The 6000-nt window shown below is 40.5% G+C and overlaps 1 protein-coding gene across 5 annotated transcripts in view; it reads left to right on the top strand.

Annotated features, from left to right (window-relative positions):
- The window catches only part of LOC109890808 (kinesin-like protein KIF21B), a 113628-nt gene that overhangs the window by 54988 nt on the left and 52640 nt on the right, over positions 1-6000 (top strand). The gene's annotated exons all lie outside the window — the stretch shown is intronic.

Genomic DNA, 6000 nt, shown 5'->3' with positions numbered 1-6000 from the left:
CTCACATGTGCATACACACAGGCCTCTTTACACTACATTACTTTGATGACACATACTAGTCCCAGGAAATATACATTTGTAGTGTAAAGAGATGGCTCTAGATTCTTTTTTTCAGAGATGGTAACTTAATACCTTGGATTGGAGGAGGGGTGGTAGGGTTGGACGGTAATAAAGGATTTTTTTTTTTAAAGATGTGTGTGTGTATGTATATTTTATAAAAACACTACCGTTCAAAAGTTTGGGGTCACTTATAAATGTCCTTGTTTTTGAAAGAAAAGCAAATCTTTTGTCATTAAAATATCATCAAGTTGATCAGAAATACAGTGTAGACATTGTTAATGTTGTAAATGGCTATTGTAGCTGGAAATGGCAAATTCATTTTTTATGGAATATCTACATAGGCCCATTATCAGCAACCATCACTCCTGCGTTCTAATGGCACGTTGTGTTAGCTTATCCAAGTTTATTTAAAAGGCTAATTGATCATTAGAAAACCCTTTTGGAATTATGTTTGCACAGCTGAAAACTCTTGTTCTGATTAAAGAAGCAATAAAACTAGCCTTAATTAGACTAGTTGAGTATCTGGAGCATCAGCATTTGTGTGTTCAATTACAGCCTCAAAATGGCCAGAAACAAAGACCTTTCTTCTGAAACTCGTCAGTCTATTCTTGTTCAGAGAAATTAAGGCTATTCCATGCCAGGAGTGGGAGGCCCCCGTGCACAACTGAGCAAGAGGACAAGTACATTAGAGTGTCTAGATTGAGAAAAAGACTCCTCACATGTCCTCAACTGGCAGCTTTATTAAATAGTACCTGCAAAACACCAGTCTCAATGTTAACAGTGAAGAGGCGACTCCGGGATGATGGCCTTCTAAGCAGAGTTCCTCTGTCCAGTGTCTGTGTTCTTTTGGCCATCTTAATCTTTTCTTTTTATTGGCCAGTCTGAGATATCAAATCAAATCAAATCAAATTTATTTATATAGCCCTTCGTACATCAGCTGATATCTCAAAGTGCTGTACAGAAACCCAGCCTAAAACCCCAAACAGCAAGCAATGCAGGTGTAGAAGCACGGTGGCTAGGAAAAACTCCCTAGAAAGGCCAATACCTAGGAAGAAACCTAGAGAGGAACCAGGCTATGTGGGGTGGCCAGTCCTCTTCTGGCTGTGCCGGGTGGAGATTATAACAGAGCTTGATATGGCTTTTTCTTTGCAACTCTGCCTAGAAGGCCAGCATCTCGGAGTCGCCTCTTCACTGTTGACGTTGAGACTGGTGTTTTGCAGGTAGCCTAGTGGTTAGAGCATTGGGCCAGCAACCGAAAGGTTGGTGGATCAAATCCCCAAGCTGACAGGGTAAAAATCTGCCATTCTTCCCCTGAACAAGGCAATTAACCCACTGTTCTTAGGTCGTCGTTGTAAATAAGAGTTTGTTCTTAACTGACTTGCCTAGTTAAATAAATATATATTTTTTACAACATTATCAATGTCTACACTGTATTTCTGATCAATTTGATGTTATTTTAAAGGACAAAAAAATTGACATTTCTAAGTGACTCCAAACTTTTGAACGTGTGTGTGTGTGTGTGTGTGTGTGTGTGTGTGTGTGTGTGTGTGTGTAAACTAGAGGTCGACCGATTTAATCGGAATGGCCGATTTAATTCGGCCGATTTCAAGTTTTCATAACAATCGGAAATCGGTATTTTCGGGCACCGATTTAGATTTTTTTTAATAACTTTATTTAACTAGGCAAGTCAGTTAAGAAAACATTCTTATTTTCAATGACAGCCTAGGAACGGTGGGTTAACTGCCTTGTTCAGGGGCAGAACGACAGATTTTCACATTGTCAGCTCGGGGGATCCAATCTTGCAACCTTACAGTTAACGAGTCCAACGCTCTAACCACCTGCCTCTCATTGCACTCCACGAGGAGCCTGCCTGTTATGCGAATGCAGCAGAAGCCAAGGTAAGTTGCTAGCTAGCATTAAACTTATCTTATAAAAAACAATCAATCATTCATAATCACTAGTTATAACTACACATTGTTGAGGATATTACTAGTTTATCTAGCGTGTCCTGGGTTGCATATAATCGATGCAACGCTGGGGGATGATTTAACAAAAGCGCATTTGCGAAAAAGCACAATCGTTGGACGACTGTACCTAACCATAAACACCAATGCCTTTCTTAAAATCAATACACAGAAGTAATATTTTTAAAACTGCATATTTAGCTAAAAGAAATCCAGGTTAGCAGGCAATATTAACCAGGTGAAATTGTGTCACTTCTCTTGCGTTCATTGCACGCCGAGTCAGGGTATTTGCAACAGTTTGGGCAGCCTGGCTCATTGCGAACTAATTTGCCAGAATTTTACGTAATTATGACATAACATTGAAGGTTGTGCAATGTAACAAGAATATTTAGACTTAGGGATGCCACCCATTAGATAAAATACAGAATGGTTCCGTGTTTCACTGAAATAATAAACGTTTTGTTTTCGAAATGATAGTTTCCAGATTCGACCATATTAATGACCAAAGGCTCGTATTTCTGTGTGTTACTTTGTTATAATTAAGTCTATGATTTGATAGAGCAGTCTGACTGAGCGATGGTAGGCAGCAGCAGGTTCGTAAGCATTCATTCAAACAGCACTTTTGTGCATTTTGCCAGCAGCTCTTCGCAAGCTGAGCGCTGTTTATGACTTCAAGCCTATCAGCCTAATGGCTGGTGTAACCGATGTGAAATGGCTAGCTAGTTAGATGGGTGTGCGTTAATACCGTTTCAAACGTCACTCGCTCTGAGACTTGGAGTAGTTATTCCCCTTGCTCTGCAAGGGCCGCGGCTCTTGTGGAGCGATGGGTAACGCTGCTTCGAGTGTGGCTGTTGTCGATGTGTTCCTGGTTTGAGCCTAGGTAGGGGTGAGGAGAGGGACGGAAGCTATACTGTTACACTGGCAATACTATAGTGCCTATAAGAGCATCCAATAGTCAAAGGTATATGAAATACAAATGGTATAGAGAGAAATAGTCCTATAAATATTATATTAACTACAACCTAAAACCTCTTACCTTGGAATATTGAAGTCTCATTTTAAAAGGAACCACCGACTTTCATATGTTCTCATGTTCTGGGCAAGGAACTCAAACGTTTGCTTTTTTACATGGCACATATTGCACTTTTACTTCTCTTCTCACTTTGTTTTTGCATTATTTAAACCAAATTGAACATGTTTCATTGTTTATTTGAGGCTAAATAGATTTTTATTGATGTAAAATAAGTGTTCATTCAGTATTGTTGTAATTGTCATTATTACAAATAAATAAATAAAAAATCGACCGATTAATCAGTATCGACTTTTTTGGTCCTCCAATAATCGGTATCGGTATCGGCATCGGCGTTGAAAAATCAACCTCTAGTGTAAACTCAGCAAAAAAAAAAAAGAAACGTCCCTTTTTCAGGACCCTGTCTTTCAAAGATCATTTGTAAAAATCCAAATAACTTCACAGATCACTGTAAAGGGTTTAAACACAGTTTCCCATGCTTGTTCAACAATGAATGAACATGCACCTGTGGAACGGTCGTTAAGACATTAACAGCTTACAGACGGTAGGAAATTAGGGTCACAATTATGAAAATTTAGGACACTAAAAGAGGCCTTCTACTGACTCTGAAAAACACCAAAAGAAAGATGCCCAGGGTCCCTACTCATTTGCGTGAACGTGCCTTAGTCATACTGCATGGAGGCATGAGGACTGCAGATGTGGCCAGGGCAATAAATTGCATGTCCGTACTGTGAGACGCCTAAGAAAGAGCTACAGGGCGACAGGGCGGAGAGCTGATCGTGTGTAACAGACCACGTGTAACAACACCTGCACAGAATCGGAGGGTCCGTTCTGTGCAGGTGTGGGGGGGTGTGTCACAGTGGGGGGGGGTGTCTGGGGCGGTGTGTCACAGCGGTGTGTCACAGCATCACCGGACTGAGCTTCTTGTCATTGCAGGCAATCTCAACGCTGTGCGTTACAGGGAAGACATCCTCCTCCCTCATGTGGTACCCTTCCTGCAGGTTCATCCTGACATGACCCTCCAGCATGATAATGCCACCAGCCATACTGCTCGTTCTGTGCGTGATTTCCAGCAAGACAGGAATGTCAGTGTTCTGCCATGGCCAGCGAAGAGCCCGGATCTCAATCCCATTGAGCACGTCTGGGACCTGTTGGATCGGAGGGTGTGGGCTAGGGCCATTCCCCCCAGAAATGTCCGTGAACTTGCAGGTGCCTTGGTGGAAGAGTGGGGTAACATCTCACAGCACGAACTGGCAAATCCCCACCCCCTTTGTTCAGGGACACATTATTCCATTTCTGTTAGTCTGTGGAACTTGTACAGTTTGTCTCAGTTGTTGTTGTTGTTGGGGCGGCAGGGTAGCCTAGTGGTTAGAGCTTTGGAATTGTAACCGAAAGGTTGCAAGTTCAAATCCCCGTGCTGACAAGGTGCAAATCTGTCGCTCTGCCCCTGAACAGGCACTGTTCCTAGGCTGTCATTGAAAATAAGAATTTGTTCTTAACTGACTTGCCTAGTTAAATAAAGATTTTTAAAAAAATGTTATCTTCATACAAATATTTACAAATGCAGTTGACAGTGCGAGGACGTTTGTTTTTTTGCTGAGTTTATGTATGCTTGTATGTATATATAATTTGTTTTTGCAAAAAAATATATGAAGGATTGGAAGTGACGCAGACCGTTATATTGATGGAAGTCTATCCGCAATATTAAATCTACCCCCTAATAAAAAAAATACCAGTAGACACCCTTTTTTCTCTGTTAGCCATATTGAAAATGAAAGGCTTGTAAAATATTTGTTTGTGAATTGTTGCATTGATCAAGTGTGCAACTTTATGTGCAATATGGTTTAGATGAGAAGCTCCTGTGTAGTTTGAATAGCTAGCCTTATTTTGTTTGCCTATATACTATGTTGTTTACTATATGCTAATATCTGTTCACCTACATGAAGCAGGAATATAGCTTTGGACCTACCACATCTAAGGCTAAAGTAAGGATAGTGTAAACAGAAAAGTTGCAAATCTGATGTTGAAGCAAGAAAGATCTTACGACACATATTTGACAAATAAAAGTACACACACACACACACACACACACACACACACACACACACACACACACACACACACACACACACACACACACACACACACACACACACACACACACACACTGCTGAGAGCAGCCATTTCAAAGAAAGGTCTATACCTGTGATATGTGGTTGTTTTATCCCCGACTAAACTTAGACCCGGCTACTCAACCCTGCACCTTAAAGGAGGCTGCACTATATACAAAGACATGGAATCACTGGCCACTTTAATGATGTTTACATACTGCTTTACTCATCTCATATGTATATAATGCATTTTATTCTACTGTATTTAGTCAATTTCACTCCGACATTGATTGTCCTAAAATGTATGTACATTTGAAGTCGGAAGTTTACATACACCTTAGGCAAATACATTTAAACTCAGTTTTTCACAATTACTGACATTTAATCCTAGTAAGAATTCCCTGTCTTCGGTCAGTTAGGGTCACTACTTTATTTTAAGAACGTGAAATGTCAGAATAATAGTATAGAGAATGATTTATTTCAGCTTTTATTTCTTTCATCATTTTCCCAGTGGATCAGAAGTTTACATACACTCAATTAGTATTTGGTAGCATTGCCTTTAAATTGTTTAACTTGGATCAAATGTTTCGGGTAGCCTTCCACAAGCTTCCCACAATAAGTTGGGTGAATTTTAGCCCATTCCTCCTGACAGAGCTGGTGTAACGGAGTCAGGTTTGTAGACCTCCTCGCTCGCACACACTTTTTCAGTTCTGCCCACACATTTTCTATATGATTGAGGTCAGGGCTTTGTGATGGCCACTCTAACACCTTGTCTTTGTTGTCCTTAAGCATTTTGCCACAACTTTGGAAGTATGCTTGGGGTCATTGTCCATTT

The sequence above is a fragment of the Oncorhynchus kisutch genome, linkage group LG5 (assembly GCF_002021735.2).
Source record: "Oncorhynchus kisutch isolate 150728-3 linkage group LG5, Okis_V2, whole genome shotgun sequence".
In the NCBI taxonomy this organism is placed as follows: Eukaryota; Metazoa; Chordata; class Actinopteri; order Salmoniformes; family Salmonidae; genus Oncorhynchus; species Oncorhynchus kisutch.
Note: the sequence above shows the minus strand (reverse complement) of the source record. Positions and strands in the feature narration are given on the sequence as shown.